Raw genomic sequence first — 16,252 nt, 5'->3', positions numbered from 1 at the left:
AATTTGGCATTAACCAGGCCCCAAATGCCCATCAGCTACTAGCTGCCTTTTTTCCCCAGCAGTGTAGCACTTGCCTGGGTACAAGGTAACTCAGGCAGTTGCCTGCAGCTGGGGCCAAATTTTAAAAGTATGTACTGGGGCCCGGTGCAATAGCTCAATTGGCTAATATTCCCCCTGGAAGTGCTGGGATCCCACATGGGTACCCCTTTGTGTCCCTGCGGTCCCACTTTGCAGTCAGCTCCCTGTTTATGGCCTGGGAAGGCAGTAGAGGATGGCCCAAAGCCTTGGGACCCGGTACCTGCATGGGAAACCCATAGGAGGCTCCTGGCTCCTGGTTTTGGATACACTCTGCTGCAGCCACTGGGGTCACCTGGGGATTGAACCAGTGGAAGATGTTTTTTTTCTGTCTCTCCTTCTCTCTGTAAATCTGCCTTTCCAATAACAATGAACAAGAAACATGTCACCTAACTTACTTGAAACCTCTGTGGTCCTGGGTTGTGAATGGGGGTGCTTGAGTTCTAGGTCTGGCCTCACTGTAGTGTGAGAACCAATTACTTGAGCCATCACTGGCTGCTTCCCGGGGTACAATTTAACAGGAAGCTACTACAGGGAACTGGAGCAAGACCTCAAATCCAGGTACTCTGACAGCTTACACATGCCTCAACAGGTGTGTTAACAGCTAGCTAGAACATCCACCCCACTGAGCCAGTGCTGTGGCACAGTGGGTTAAGCTGCCACTTTGAGACTTGGATGGTGTTCTAAGGTCCTAACTTCAGACTGGCACTTGAACTAGGGGATGAAAAATCTATGTCTGCTCATATTTGTTACCCTGCCTTCAACTAAAAGAGAAAAAAAAATTTTTTTTAAAGAGGAAATGCTTTAAAATATCCACCCCATAATCTTCCTTAAAGCTGCATTTTTAAAAAGATTTATTTATTTTTATTGCAAAGTCAAATATACACAGAGAGGAATCTTCTGTTCGATGATTCACTCCCCAAGTGGCCGCAAGGGCGTATGCTGTGTTGATCTGAAGCCAAGAGCCAGAAGCTTCTTCTGGGTCTCCCATGTGGGTGCAGGATCCCAAGGCCTTGGGCTGTCCTCGACTGCTTTCCCAGGCCACAAGCAGGGAGCTGCATGGGAAGTGGAGTAGCCGGGATCAGAACCAACACCCATATGGGATCCCAGAGTGGCTAAGGTGAGGACCTTAGCTGTTAGGCCACCACACTGGGCCCAAAACTACATTTTTCAGCAAGGAGGTACTATCTGCTTGATTTTGTTTTTTGTATATTTATGTTGTATCTAGACACTTTACTAAAATATTTTGTTACATGTTTTATTTATAGAAAGATTTATGTATATATTTTAAGGCAGATACAGAGAGAGAGGAAGAGATAAAGAGAGATATCTAGGGCCCAGTGTGGTAGCCTAGCACCCAAAGTCTTCATCTTGCATATGCCTGGGATTTCATATGGCACTGGTTCTAATCCTGGCGCTTCCCATCCAGCTTTTTATCCAGCTCCCTGCTTGTGGCCTGCAAAAGCAGTCGAGGACGGCCCAAAGCTTTGGGAGCCTGCATCCGTGTGGGAGATCCAGAAGAAGCTCCTGGCTCCTGATAGGCTCAGCTCTGGGATTGTGACTCTTGGGGAGTGAATCAACAGATGGAAGATCTTCCTCTCTGTCCCTTCTCCTCTCTGTATATCTGCCTTTCCAATAAAAAAATAAAAAAAAAATTTTTTTTTAAAGAGAGATATCTATCATACTCCGATTTGGGCTGCAGCGATTGGGGCTGGACTAGGTTGAAGCCAGGAGCCCTGAAGCTTCATCTGGGTCTCACTTGTGGATGGCAGGGACCAACCAATTCTGCTCCCTTGCCAGGGGTGTTAGTAGGGAGTCAGGTCAGATTCAGAGCAGCTGGTACTTGAACCAGGTATTTAATATGGGATGCTGTTGTTGCAAGAGGCTTCATCTGGTGTGTCAAACACTGACATTCATGTCTAAGATTTAGTCAGATTTTAAAGAGTTTATTAATTGATTTATTTGAAATGCAAGTGACTGGGAGAGAGAAGGACACAAAAAGAGAGATAGAGAGAGCCTGGCACGATAGCGTAGCAGCTAAAATCCTCACCTTGAATGTGCTGGGATCCCATATGGGTGTTGGTTCTAATCTCAGCGGACCTGCTTCCCATCCAGCTCCCTGCTTGTGGCCTGGGAAAGCAGTCGAGGTGGCCTAAGGCCTTGGGATCCTGCACCCTTGTAGGAGACCTGGAAGAAATTCCTGGCTCCTGGCTTTGGACTGGCCCGCAGCAACGGTCATTGTGGTCACTCTGGGAGTGAATCATTGGACATAAGATCTTCCTTTCTGTCTTTCCTCCGCTCTGTATGTCTGACTTTCCAATAAAAATAAATGAATCTTTAAAAAGAGAGAGCGAGCGAGAAATATCAGTGATCTGTAATTCACTACCCCAGTTTCCACAATGGGGAGCAAGATGCCAAATACCTGAACCATCACTGCTTTCTCTGAGTGTCTCTGCTGGCAGGAAGCTGGAGTCAGGAGACAGCTCTGACAAGAGATCCAAGTGTATCAAATTCTAGGCTAAGCACATACCCCACAAAATATGTCCTAATTATTGTAAGCTTATTATTTACTAAGAGATTGAATATAAAAGTTGTAGCCTCAAAAATCAACACATTTTGAATTTCTATCACTGTCATTTTCAGTTGAATTTTTTTCAAGAGAATTCCTTGCCAGAATTTCTCTGCTTCCATCCCAATCTTATTTAAGTCTTATTCTGCTTATTATTTTCCTGAGTTGCATCTAATGATTCCTAAATAATTCCTAAATTATTGTCAGACACTTGGCTTTTTAATTCAGCACATACACTTTAAATAACTCTTCTTAAAAAGAGGGCATCTGGGGCCCGGCGCGGTGGCGCAAGTGGTTAAGTCCTCGCCTTGCACGCCCGGGATCCCATATGGGCGCCGGTTCTAATCCCGGCAGCCCCGCTTCCCTTCCAGCTCCCTGCCTGTGGCCTGGGAAAGCAGTCGAGGACGGCCCAAAGCTTTGGGACCCTGCACCCGCGTGGGAGACCCGGAAGAGGCTCCTGGCTTCGGATCGGCATAGTATCGGCCCGTTGCGGCTCACTTGGGGAGTGAATCATCGGACGGAAGATCTTCCTCTCTGTCTCTCCTCTCTGTATATCCGCCTTTCCAATAAAAAATAATAAAAATAAATCTTTAAAAAAAAAAAAAAGAGGGCATCTGGGGCCTGGCACGATGGCCTAGTGGCTAAAGTACTCATCTTGCATGTGCCAGGATCCCATATGGGTGCCGGTTCTAATCCCAGCAGCCCCGCTTCCCATCCAGCTCCCTGCTTGTGGCCTAGGAAAGCCATTGAGGACAGTCCAAAACCTTGGCACCCTGTACCCGCATGGGAGACCCGGAGGAGGTTCTGGCAATTGGCTTCGGATTGGCTCAGCTCCAGCTGCTGAGGCTACTTGAAGAGTGAATCATTGGATGGAAGATCGTCCTACCTCTCCTCCTTTCTGTATATTTGACTCCAATAAAAAATAAATTAAAGGGGGAGGGGCGGAATCTGAAGTGTTCATGTCATGGTATAGCTAGTTAAGTTGCCACTCGTAACAAAGGCATCCCAATTTAGAGTACCAGTTTGAGTCTTGGCTACTCCTCTTCCTGCTAAATGTGTCCGGGCAAGGAAGCAGATGAGTGCTGAGGTGCTGAGGCCCTGCTGCCCAGGCTTGGCTGGCTCCTGGCCCAGCCCTAACTGCTACAGGCATTTGGGAAGTGAACCAGTGGATGGAAAATCTGTTGCAACACCTCTCCGTTTGTCACTTCGCCCTTCAGTGGAGTGTGTGAGTCTGAAGGACCTAGTGCCTGAGTCAGTGATGGCTCAGATGACTGGATTCCTGCCACCTGCGTGGGAGGCCTGAATGGTGCCCCGGCCCCAGTCCAGCCACGGGTTGTTGTGACCTCCTCCCCAGTCCATTTCCCTCAAACAAATTAAGTGAAAAATTGAAAAAAACAAAACTAAACTAAAAATGCTTTCATTGTTTTCTTTTACTTATTAATTCAGCCACATACAGCTTTTTCTTGAAAATATATATTCGCAAAAGATTTATTTTGTTTTTTTTGAATGTCAGACTTACAGAGAGAGAGAGAGAGTGAGAGAATCTTTCATCTGCTGGTTCACTCCCTGAATGGCTACAGTGGCCAGAACAGGGCCCATCTGAAGCCAGGAGCCAGGAGCTCCCTCTGGGCCACCTTTGTGGGTTTAGGAGCCCAAGGACTTGGGCCATCTTCCGTTGCTTTCCCAGGCCATGAGCAAGGAGCTGAATGGGAAGTGAAGCAACTGGGACAGAAACCAGCTCCCATATGGGATGCTGGTACCACAGGGGGAGGCTTAGCCTGTTGCATCATGGTGCTGGCCCCTCTTGAAAATAGCTTAAAATAATTCGAAGTTCTACACATTTTTCTTTAGAAATGTATCGCCCCTTGTATGTTATCTTCACTTATCTCGTGTTGCTGGTGAGATTTCTAATGCCAATTTGATCTTTCTTTAATGAGGCTACATCTAGAATTTTCTCTTTGGAACCCACATTTTGCAAAGCTGAATAGGCTAGCTTTCTTTTCTTTGGTACTAGCGCGCTCTGGGACCCTGCTCAGTGCTAGGTACAGGACACCCGTGCTGCAATTTTGCCTTAACCTACAGTAGCATACTACTGAGGACAGTGTTTCATTTCTGCTCCCATTTTCTCTTTATCCTTACCGCTCCCCTCCCCAGCTGTTGCAATCTTCATTCACATAGTCAATCATGTTCATTCATCTTGAAGATGAGGCACCTGGGATGCTGACTGAGCACTTGGGAAGGTCTTGCAACTTAGCCAGCTTCACTCCAGGTGAGCGGGCGGGCAAGCGGGGCTGCCTTCAGTTCTTCTACCCTAAAGCCAGCTGCCCAAGTTGTCCTCGGAGAAGGTGGGCACCCCTGATTTTTTAGCCTGGGTTGAATGCCTGGCTAGCCTACCTGAACTGTGGGATGGACTCATTCTGTGTTTTACCTCTGAACCAAATTTCCATCTTTTTAAGCCATGTCCAGGCAGACAGGCCCCCAACCACGCCTGCACAGACTCATTGTATCAGATGACTTCTTCCACTTTGCCTAGACTCCACTTGCAATTCTGTGTGTCAAGTTGAACTTTTTTCCCCGGTGGGTCCTTTTCTAGTTTCTACTTTTATAGATTCATATAATTTTACTTCTTTTAAAAATCAGTTGATGGAGTCAAAAGAAGGAGAAGGGATTAATTTATGCGCTCAGCCAGTTTTAACAGAATAGGACTCTAAAATGTAGTTAAAAATTTTTAACTCTAGTAGAGTGAAAAATAAATGACATAGCGGTCTTGAAGCAAGCAAAAAAAAAATCTGAATGCGTGATATAACAAGATTCTTGCATATACTTGAATGTTTAGCATATTTTTAAAGATCTATTTTCATTGGAAAGTCAGATATACAGAGAGGAAGAGAGACAGAGAGGAAGATCTTATGTCCATTGGCTGGAGGTCAGTTGATCTGAAGCTAGGAGATTCTTCCAGGTCTCCCACATGGGTGCAGGCTTTGGCCCGTCCTCTACTGCTTTCACAGGCCACAAGCAGGGAGCTGGATGGGAAGTGGGATTGCCGGGATTAGAACCGGCGCCCAGATGTGATCTCGATGCTTGCAAAGCGAGGACTTTTTTCTAGGTTCCCATACAGGTCAACTTAGCATTTTTAAAAAACAATTTTATGTCCAAATGGCTGCAAGAGTCAGGGCTGGGTCAAACTGAAGCCAGGAGCCTGCAACTCCATTCTGACAACCCTTAGGCCACCATCTGCTGTTTCCTAGGGGCATCAGCAGGGAGCTGGATGGGAAGTCGATATGTGGGATTTAAACCCACAGGACAGATGCTCTGTGCTCAGCACTGAAGCCCTCTCAATCCACACATTAAAAAAAAAATAAATATTTAAAAAAATAAATATTCAAAAGTCAGACATACAGAGGGAAGGAGAGACAGAGAGGAAGATCTTGTGTTCAGTGATTCACTCCTCAAGTGGCCACAATGGCCAGAGTTGAGCCAATTCAAAGCCAGGAGCCCAGAGCCTCTTCTGGGTCTCCCACACAGGTGCAGGATCCCAAGGCTTTGGACTGTCCTTGACTGCTTTCCCAGGCCACAAGCAGGGAGCTGGATGGGAAGCAGTGTGGCCAGGACACAAACCGGCACCCATATGGAATCCTGGTGTGTGCAAGGAAAAGTCTTCAGCTGCCAGGCTACCCCACCAGGCCCAATCCATACACTTTAGAGATGGCAGATCTTAGGCACTCCTCAAACCCAATTTAATCCGTAAGTAGCTCCCAGAACCATAAAGTTCTCTCCCCCCCCCCACCCCCCAGGACACACAAGCGAAGGAGGCAGAAGGCATTTGCTAGTATTTCCAATAGGTTTACCTTGCGCCTGATGACACTGCTGGAGGGTGGGTGACTGGTACCAGGCTCGGCAGATCAGGAGTTAGATGAGCAGGCTCTTCAAAAACAGTCACAACAGGGTGGCTTTTCCTAAGTACATGGCTGGAGGCCCAGGCTGCCCACCTGCGCCTGCCTAGTGGCAAACCCTCTCTGCCCCAGCACCGCCACGTTGGGAATCTATCATAGGGAGAGTTCATCTCAGGCCTGGGGACTACCATGTCCCAAGTGCACGGTGGTCCCGAAGGCAAAAACTGACGGGAGCTGGGGCAGAATCTGGTGAGTGGATGTGAACACTGGGAAGAGATGGGAAAACACCAGCGGGATGATGAGGAACTGGATAACGCCGGCGGTGGGAGGTGGGTACGTGTCAAACCATGCTTCCCCACGCCTTTCATCTCAAGGGCATCTCCAAAACGATTTTCACAGACACTGCAGGCCTGGGAGTTCAGTAGAATTCACACGCCTCTTCTTTCTCTTTCTGGGCTCAGAGATAGCGGATCTACATCATTAAATTAATGGCTGCGGCTTCCCGACTGCGATTCAGGACGAGAAAAGCGGGGTTGCCTGAAAGACCAGTTAGTTGCCCAGTAGGCTGGCCTCGCAGCCGTGCACCGGCAGCGACCGAGGGTGGACAGGGCCCTCGCCCACGCGCGCGCCGGCGCCCGCAGTTACCACACGACGTGTTCGCGAACAGGCGAGGGAGCTCCCTGCGAGGCTCGCCCCGGGACGAAGGGCGCCCACGGCAGCCCGAAACCAGGGCTCGTCCCCAGGGCTTGCTCGCAGCAGCGGGGCCGCGGTCCCCGGGTTCGAGGGCCGCGGCCCCATCGCGAATGAGCGGGGAGGTGGGGGGGGGGGCGCGGGGAAGGTGGAGCGACGACGCGCAGGTTCGGAAAGCTTCGATTCCGCTCTCCCGGCCCCCCCGGCGGCCCACTTCCTACGGCAAGCACGAAGAGACAATCGCCGCCGCTCCTCGCGCCCACCTCCCGGGCGCTTCGCGGGAGTCGGCCCGGGCTCTCCTGTGCGGAGGCCGCAGGGGCCGCGAGCGCGTGCGTGTGTGCGTGTGTGTGTGTGTGTGTGTGTGTGTGTACGTGGACTCTCCGCTTCCCCCCGGCGCCCCTCAGCTCTGCTCCGGCCTGCCCCTTGACCGCCGGCTCGTCCCGCCCCGGGAGGCGTGGCGGGGGGCTCGCGGGCCGAGGCGACGGGCTCCCGGGCGGGCGCGAGCGGGGCGGCCGAGGTGCCCGGGCCGAGGCGGAGCTGGCCGAGGGCGGGCCTAGGTGTCCGCGCAGGGGGCGGGTCGCGCTGACGTCCGGGCGCCCGGGCCGAGCTGTGGCTGTGGCGGTGGCGGCGGCGGCGGAGGCTCCTCGGCGGCAGCAGTCGCAGCAGCGGCAGCCTGGACGAGGGTGAGACGGCCGCGGCGGCTCGGAAGTCGGGCGGGATCGGGAGCTTCCCGTCTACCGCTGGCGCTGAGGCTTTTTTTTTTTTTGCCTTTTCTGACCCGGCTTCTTGCTCCCGGCCCTGACTGGGCAGGGCAGAGCTCCCCCGGGGAGGGGCGGAGCTGTAGGTGAGGCTTCTGGACCCCCTCCTCCTCCTCTCCTGACCCTGGGCGAGGGGGGGGGGATGGGGTAGCCCGGGGAGGGGCGGACCCCACCCGAGCACCCCCAAGCACCCCCGAGCACCCCGGAGCACCCCAGCCCACCGGCGGGCTCCACCCCGCATACTCCGGGATAGGGCGGGAGCTGAGGCTGGAGCAGTGGGGAGCTCGGGGCGGGAGGTGGGAGGTAGGGGCTCGGGACGATTTGCAGGGCGGAGGGTGGGACGTGGTTGAGGCGTGGTGTTGCCGGCCGCTGCTGGAGAGTTGGGGACACTGGGGAGGCATCAGGTTGGGGTGCCGGCAGAGTGCATTTAGGTAACTGATGCAGAAATGCTGAAACCCCCCCCCCCCCGCCCCCGGCTTTTATATCGGTGACATGGTGTGGTACGGGAAGGGTTAGGTGAGCTGGAGATGATGTTTTTGGAGGCTATGGGAGAAGCTGTTGCCTTAGATCTGCTTGATTCTCTCCCCTCCACCTTCTGCTGGTTTTGGTTGACGAGGGGGGGGTTGGTTGGGGCTGGCTAGGGAGGGAACAGAATCCCTTGCTTTAGCTCCGTGTGAGTAAATGGGGAGCGTGGAGAGAAGAGTTTTATCTCCAAGAGGAAGATGATCTTGGCTTTGGGCAACTTCATCCTGGCAGCAACCATTAGGGGACAGGTCTGTCACACTTAGCCCCTGGAGGGGTTGGCTTCCAGTTTTTCCCTGGGCCTCGCTTTATATCACTTTTTTTTTTTTTTTAATGCAGACTTTGTCGTGGCTCCCTAAGAGTAGGCCTGAGGCTCAGGTGGTTGTTTTGGAAGACTCGTTTCTGCGGATTCGCTGCAGGTGGCCAGGATTGACTGCTTTGGGTGGATAAAGTGAACCATTGGAACGGTTCTGTGGGAGCTAATTACATGAGAAATGCTGAGATGTTTTAGAGCACGGCCGGCCGTCTTGGACAGCTTGTTTTTCCGCTAGACCTTGACATTTTAAATGGTTTGCGTTATTTTTATTTCTCAATTGCAGACGTATTTATTGCAGCCTTGATGAAATAGTACAAATGGAATGGAGTAGGGCCAGGCATGGTTGCTCGGGGTATTGAGGCCTCCGAGACCTGCCATCCCCTGCAGTGGCCTGGTCCACACTTTCCATCCAGTTGCTTGCGGCTGCACCTGGGAGAGGTATGGGGGGACTGGGGGGGGGGGGGGAACCCAGCCCTGGCTGTTGCTAGTGTGTGGGGGCAGCTAACTAATGGATGGACGTCACTTTTCTTTGTTACTCTGCCTTTCAGATAGATGAATAAAACTTAGAAAGGCATGGAAGCTATTTCTTATCGTTTCTTCTGAATGTTCTTGGAAGTGAAGTACTTTTATAATAGTGTAATAATGCTTTGGATTCGTGGGGTTTATTTTGTAGGAAGATGTTGCCAAGAGTCAGCAGTGGTCACTGTTCTTCACTTTCTGGTGCATAAAGCAGAATCTTCTGGATTCCTGTTCCCTGTTAGATGACAGCTTTCACTAACCTTGTGCATCAGTTAGTGTCGTTTAGACTAATGCTGGTTTCGAAAACTGGTCCTGTTGATGGACGTGTGTTATGTAATGGGTGGAAGTAGGTAGATCTCTTAATAATTGATTTATGAAAAAAAAATAATTGATTCATGAAAGAGAAAAAGGAAGTCATGAAATAAAGAACTGAAGTCGTGACTTTCCCAAGGCTGAACCAGCTTGTGTGGGAATGTGGCCAGAGATGTACTTTGCTGTGAGCCCAGAGAGAAACACACAGCTTTGAGTTTCAGGAGCTGCAGATCCTTGCCTGTGGACATGACCGATGAGCAGGCGGTTATCTGCCAGCGAAGGCAGACCTACAGACAAAAGGGTGTAATAGCTATTAAGTGAGACATTGCGTGGTCCAAGATATAATTACAAAAAATATTTAATTAACTGTATTAGACATTTAATTTTAGGTTAGTACAAGAAGTATAGTTTTGATGTGGGTTGAAAGTCATATCTAGGAGCTGGCATCCCGTATGGGAGCCTGTTTGTTTCCCAGCTGCTCTAACTTCCCATCTAGCTCCCTGCTTGAGGCCTGGGAAAGCAGTGGGGAATGGCCCCAAGGCCTTGCTGGAGGGGGGTTTTGGCTCCTAGCTAAGGTGTGTTTACTTTAAGGCAGAAAGAGAGAGAGTGTGGGGACAGGGCTGAGGGGAGCTTTCACTCACTGATTCACTTTCAGATTGACTGGAAATGCTAAGGCATGAAGTGTCAGCATTGCGAGCAGTGGCTTAATGTGCTGTGCCAGAACTGACCCCATCAGGTGAAGCTCTGTTGAGTGTATTCCTAAAGTAACCTGCATTGTTGACGAAGATGGGATTCCTAAGCAATGATGTTATATAACCTCAGAGAAAGTTCAAAGTAGCAGTAACCCAGCCTGTTGAGGATTATTGTGCTGGGAGGAAAAAAAAAAAGTATGTATTTTATATTTTTGAGGATGTTTGTTGTTATTCATTACTTGGTGAAATTCTGTTGAGACTGGTAAAGTGATCTCTCTTTTTAATAACTAAAGTCATAGACAAGTGTGTGAGTCTGTTAATTCAGCATTGCTATTGGGAACTTGAAAGTGAAGGTTTTCATTCCACCAGCTACTGTGTTTTATGCTGGAGCATGTACTGTGAGAACTGTTAAAAGTATGTTTGCTGATGTGGGCCCTGGACTGGGACACGGGGTTCAAATGCCTGAATCCCATATTGGAAAACCTGGGTCTGAGTTCCCATCTCACTCCTGTCCGCTCAGATTTCTGTTTTTCTGCTCAAGGAAATCCCGGGAGGCAGTGTGTGGTGACTCGTGGTAGTCTCCCTGTCACTTATGTGGGGGCCTGGATTGAGTTCCCAGCCACTGGGGGGGTGGGGTGAGCAACAGGTGGGAAGGCCTTCCTGTTCCTCCGAAAAATTTAAAGGAAGTGTTTTACGTGTGTGTTATATTGGAGACACTGATGGAAAAGGTCAGGAATAAAAATATTTTCATTAATTAAATAATCAGTAGAGAAAATTGAATATGTTAGGAATATAATTCTGTGGCACTAAGGTCTTTGTGTTGTGGAGTCAGTGCCTCAGTTCTAATGCTGACTTTGCCATTGTCTGACTGCCTACATTTTTTTTCCTTGTTTCTTTCTTTTTCCCTGCCTCTCTGTCCTTTCCCGTGTCCTTCCCTCCCTTCCTTCTTTCCTTTCTCCCTTTCTAAAGATTGTTTCATGTTTATTTTAAAGACAGAGTTACAGACAGAAGGAGACAGGGATGTTCTATCCACTGGTTCATTCCCCAAATGGCTGCAATGGAGAGATGTGCCAATGTAAAGCCAGGAGCCAGAAGCTTCCTCTTGGTCTCCCACGTAGGTTCAGGGGCCTAGGGACTTAGACTATCCTCCACAACTTTTCAGCTTGTGAGCAGAGAGCTGAATCAGAAGTGGAACAGCTAGGGCATGAGCCAGTACCTGTATGGGATGCTGGTGCCTCAGGCAGAGGATTAGCTTGCTTGGTCATTGTGCCGGCCATTGCTTCCTTCCTTCTTTCTTTTTTATTAATTAAAAAAAATTAATATTGTTTGTGTGGTTGAGAGGAATGCTCATGCATGTGGGTCGCCGATTAGGATGGAGAGGGTCAAGCACAGAGGAAGGAGGTGGGACACATGCTTCAGTTTATTTTTTTGCTTCTGGGTCTGCAAGGAGGGAAAAGGGGATAACTCCTTGCTGTCAAACCACATCAGCACCCACGGATGGGGAATAGTTATTTGATGACGCCTTAGATACTTGGATGTGGAGAAGAATGTTTCAAGGGTGTCACTGGAGTAGTTTTGATAGTTGTGACGTGAAGTCAGTTTTCAGTGCACCAGGCCTGAGAACATCTTCCCAAGGTCTGTTGGCTGACCAACTCCACCATAGTGCATGCACAGACCCAGGAAGGACACGCTGGCAAAGCTCGGGCAGGAGAGTGGTCTAACTTGTTCTGCTTTCCATCCTCTGATGAGCCATTCACCCTTCTCTGCTGGCCTAGATGAGCTGGCTGCCATGTCTGCTGTGTGCACCTGGGCTTGCTGCCCACTGCACAGGCATCAGCAACTGAGGAGGTGCCATCCTGATGCATGGACTCTAAGGTCAGACCACTTATTATCTTGTGATTTTTTTCCCCTGTGTCTGGGGTTTGAGATCAGCCATCTAGTTGGGGAGACGCTCAAGAAACCTTACCTGGGTGACCTCAGCCTTGACTCTTGTGTGTGCCAGCTAGTACAGGGTCAGGTTTGGTATGTCGCCTGCACCAGCCAATCACATACTAGTGGATGTAGCTGCCTGGTCAGTTTTACCCTTGTCCCATCTCCCACGTGAACCAATGGATGGTGCAGCCTAGTTGGGGCAGCCCCCCACAAGCCTGGTCTTCATGCCTTCCAGTAGGTGTTGTGGTCTAGCTTGGGTGACTCCCAATAACTCCTACCAGGCCCACCTCCAGTCCTGTTTTTGGCATTGTTGCATGTGCTGAGGCTTATCCTGGTCTATCCTGCATCCCATTGGCTCTCTAGCACTTGCTCGGGTTGCTGTGGCTTAGCTCAGCTTGACCCACCTGCAGACCTGGCCCACACATGCTGATGGGTGATGCTACCTTGACCAGCCTGGCTCTCATGGTCAGGAACTAGATGTGCAGCTCAGCAGTGGAGTACCTAGTGTTCCCCTACTGGGCCCACTCCCAGCCCTGGATTTTGGGCCTGCCCGGGTGTACTGCAATCCAGCATGACATGACATGACTTGCATCCATTCCTGGCACTTTTCGGTGGGTTCTCTGGTGTAGTCTGGCTGTCCTATTCTGGGTCTTGTGTGTGCCAATGGGCTTAACAACTTAGCCCAGCCCCTGGCCTACCCCCAGTCCTGGATCTTGTGCGTACCAGTAGGAGCAACAGCCTATCAGGCAAGTTCCCCAAGTTCTACTGAGCTTGCTCCCAGCAACTGATCTTGTACGTGCCAGAGGGTGCTGATGGACATGGCTGGCCCCCTTGTCTTGGCCTCTCACTGATGGGTGCTGTGGCTTAGCCTCACTGGTCTGCACCCCTTCCAGCTCTCCGTATTGGGTGCTACAGCCTGGCCCAGGCTGGCCCATTCCCAGTCCCGGCTCTCAAGCTCACCAGTGGGAGCTACAGCCTAACGGGGGGGTCTCCAATGTTCCCCTACCACGCCTGTTCCAAGCATGGATCTTATGTATGTTGGTGGGTGCTTCATCCCAACCTTGCATGGCCTACCTACAGTTTCAGCTCCTGCTGGTGGGTGTTACAGCCTGGCCCAGCCCACACATATGCTGATGAGTGTTGCAGCCTTGCTTTGCCTGAAACCCCAGTTATTGTGTTTCTCAGCAGGAGCTGCTCCCAGTCCCAGGTCTCATGTGTACAGGCTGGTGCCATGGCCTTCCTTGGCATGATCTGCCCTCAGACCTGGCCTTTGCATGTGCAGGTGGATGCTGCAGTCTGGCTCATCCCTGGTTCCCATGAGTGTTGGATGACTCCTTCAGTCCTGCTTGGTTTGGCCTGTTACCACCTGTAGCTGTTGTTTAAACTGGCAGGTGCTGCAGTCCCACAGAGGCGAGTCCACACTTCCACTACAGAAAATGTCCCCACATGCAGTTCTGTCACATTCTGCTGGGTGCTGTGACCGATACTCTGCTCTGACACAGGTGGGACTGTGGTCTATCCTAATGTGGCCCACCCTCTGCTCTGGCACTCACAGGCGGGTGCTGCAGCCAAGTGCAGGCAGGCATGAATGCTGCAGCCCCAGCTTTTGCATGATTCAGCTGGCACTGGGTGATGGTTGATGCTATTTAGTTCAGCCCAGGTCTTCCATGTAAGTTGGTGCCTTGGCCTGACCCAGACATACCCTCTGGCTTTCCCCCTCTAAACCATTCTGTCTTAGCTTCCTCAGCTACCTGTGAGTGCAGTGGCCCAGTCGGTGGAAGATCCCAGAAATCATTCTTTTCCTTCAAACATGCCTTTACCTGTTCCCATTTTAACCTGTTCCCAGATCCCCTTTCCTGGGCCGTTTTCATCCCCTCAGCCTGGGAGCCAGGGTGGCATGTCTGGCTGGGAGTTCCCCACCTTCCACACTTATCTTAAAGAAAAAAAAGAATAAGCAACTATGCTGACATACAGGGATAGTTAACACCAATTCGGCATTAGCCAGGCCAAGAATGTCTGCCGGCTATTAGCTGCATTTCTCCCAGTACTGTTAACACTTGCTTAGGTAGAGGACAACCTAGGCACTTGCCAGGGTGGGCCTGCCTGCCTTTCTCCCTCCTTCCTTTTTTTTTTCTCCCTCCCTCCCTTCCTTTCTTCCAGTGTACAAGGTATATTGGATATAAAAAAGTTGCATAAAGATAAACAAGAAAGGAGAAGTTAGGGAATGAGGCACTGGGAGTGTTGGGAGTGTTGGGGACTGGTAGGCCACTGCACACAGCCTCTGAAGGCTTTTTTTTTTTTTTTTGTAATACTGTTTACTTAGTTGTTTGAAAGAGTTGAGGGGGGACAGAGAGAGGGAGGAAGAGAAAGAGATCTTCCATCCTGCAGGAGCTTCGTGCAGGTCTCCCATGTGGTTGGCAGGGATCCAAACACTTGGGCCATCTTCTGCTGTTTTTTTTTTTTTTTCCAGGCCTCTAACTGCATCACAGCACTGGTCTCCAACCTCTGAGTGTACTTTTTTTTTTTTTTAAGATTTCTTTTTTTATTGGAAAGGGAAATGTACAGGGAGAAGGAGGGACAGAGAGAAAGATCTTCAGTCCATTGCTTCACTCTCCAAGTGGTTGCAGTGGCCAGAGCTGAGCTGGTCTGAAGCCAAGGAGCCTCTTCTAGGTCTCCCACGTGGGTGCAGGGTCCCAAGGCCTTGGGCCGGTCTCCACTGCTTTCCTAGGCCACAAAATGGGCGCTGGGTGGGAAATGGAACGCTGGACATAAACTGGTGCTCATTAGGGATCCTGGCACATATAAGACGTGGACTTTAGGCTTCCACGCTAGACCCATCTGAGTGTTATTTTGAGTAAGCCAAGAAATCACTATGACTCTCTTAAAATTTAAAATTTTTATAATTTTCATTTTGCTTGAAAGGTAGACAAATATGCAATACACACACACACACACACACACACACACACACACACACACACCTGTTTGCTAGTTCACTACCCAAATAGCTGCAACATCAGGAGGTGAGCGAGGCCCAAGCCAGGAACCAGGACCTCCATTCAGGTCTCCCACATGGGACCTGTGTACCTGCTGCCTGCCAGGATGGATCGATGTGGGATGGGAAGTGGTGGAGCTTGGAGCCTTCCCAGGCAACCTGGACCCGGGTGCAGGTGTCCCGCGTAGTGATTCAGCTGCAGCTCCCCGGACTCACTGCTTTGGAAGAATCACTCCGCCCACGTTAGAGCAGGTGTCCAGGACAGAAACAGAGTGATTAGCCAAGAGGTTATATCGTGATGTCCCAGATGCACATGGCGCTGAGCAGGGGCTTGCAACAAGTGGGAAGTTCACCTTGAGTGTGGATAGATTCTGTGGGTAGAGCTGTGGTGGTCACTGGTGACTGGAGGAGTGGGGGCATGTGTGTAGAGTGAGGTTGCTGTCAGCTGTAAAGGGCGTGCTGGTGGGGGAGAATGACTGAGAACTGACAAGTCCCAGGGGGTGTTCTGGGAAGGTGGAGGAAGTTGGCTCTTGTCAGCTTACAGGTGGTAATTAGGGTCCTGAGGCAGGTGAGATCCTTAGGGCACCGAAGAAGAGAGCCTTTGCAGTGCTGATTCATTCATTCTCGCAGCAGTTATTTCTGAAGATTAATTTATTTGAAAGACTTCCGGGTTTCCAGAATTGGACATGAAGCAAACATTCTGCCCTAGCACATGCGCATCTCCAGGAGCAGTGGAAGCCGCTGCAGCACAGGACCCTCCCCTGAACAGTTAAATGATGGGCAGGCTGTAGGTGCTTCTTAAGGCGTTGGGAATAACGTGTGCAGTGTGTTCCAAGTGAAGGAAAGGAAGTTTTTACTGAGGAGGGAGTGATCCTCTCCCATCGCTAAGATGTGTCAGTGTTGAGTAAGTGAGTTCTAATGACAGAGGATTGACTCAGTTTCTTTTAGTGTTGGCTACTTGACACAAGTGAAAGATTTT

General features: G+C 50.3%; 2 protein-coding genes across 4 annotated transcripts in view; one reads left to right on the top strand and one right to left on the bottom strand.

Moving 5' to 3' along the window:
• The window catches only part of RAD52 (RAD52 homolog, DNA repair protein), a 45,206-nt gene extending 37,901 nt beyond the window's left edge, over nucleotides 1-7,305 (bottom strand). Inside the window, exon 1 of the mRNA XM_040972196.1 lies at nucleotides 6,493-7,305. The gene's annotated coding sequence lies outside the window, so the exon portion shown is untranslated. The remainder of the gene's footprint in view (nucleotides 1-6,492) is intronic.
• A 526-nt stretch (nucleotides 7,306-7,831) lies between these two features.
• The window catches only part of ERC1 (ELKS/RAB6-interacting/CAST family member 1), a 276,756-nt gene continuing 268,335 nt past the window's right edge, over nucleotides 7,832-16,252 (top strand). For all 3 annotated transcript variants that reach the window (XM_040972194.1, XM_040972193.1, XM_040972191.1), the window contains exon 1: nucleotides 7,832-8,071. The gene's annotated coding sequence lies outside the window, so the exon portion shown is untranslated. The remainder of the gene's footprint in view (nucleotides 8,072-16,252) is intronic.

The sequence above is a fragment of the Ochotona curzoniae genome, unplaced genomic scaffold, assembly GCF_017591425.1.
Source record: "Ochotona curzoniae isolate NIBS_2020 unplaced genomic scaffold, NIBS_Ocur_1.0 contig_2235, whole genome shotgun sequence".
Classification (NCBI taxonomy): Eukaryota; Metazoa; Chordata; class Mammalia; order Lagomorpha; family Ochotonidae; genus Ochotona; species Ochotona curzoniae.
The sequence above is the reverse complement of the archived record's forward strand: the minus strand, read 5'-3'. Positions and strand labels throughout refer to the sequence as shown.